Genomic DNA, 213 nt, shown 5'->3' with positions numbered 1-213 from the left:
CGAATGGGCACCTGCCACGGGTCCTGCCAAGGGAGGGGCCTTTCGGAGTCTGTGGCTGGTCCCTCCAGGCTGGAGGGACACCCAGCAATGCTGCAATGGTCTAGGATGGTGGGCTGGAAGCAGGGGTGAGGGCGAACTGTAGAGAAGGGGACTGTACGGAGGGACTGTTCTGGAATCAGTAGCCCAAGGGAAACCTGAGCGCAGGCAGGAGCG

Source organism: Bison bison, unplaced genomic scaffold (genome assembly GCF_000754665.1).
Source record: "Bison bison bison isolate TAMUID 2011002044 unplaced genomic scaffold, Bison_UMD1.0 scf7180017864379, whole genome shotgun sequence".
Lineage (NCBI taxonomy): Eukaryota > Metazoa > Chordata > Mammalia > Artiodactyla > Bovidae > Bison > Bison bison.
The sequence above is the reverse complement of the archived record's forward strand: the minus strand, read 5'-3'. Positions refer to the sequence as shown.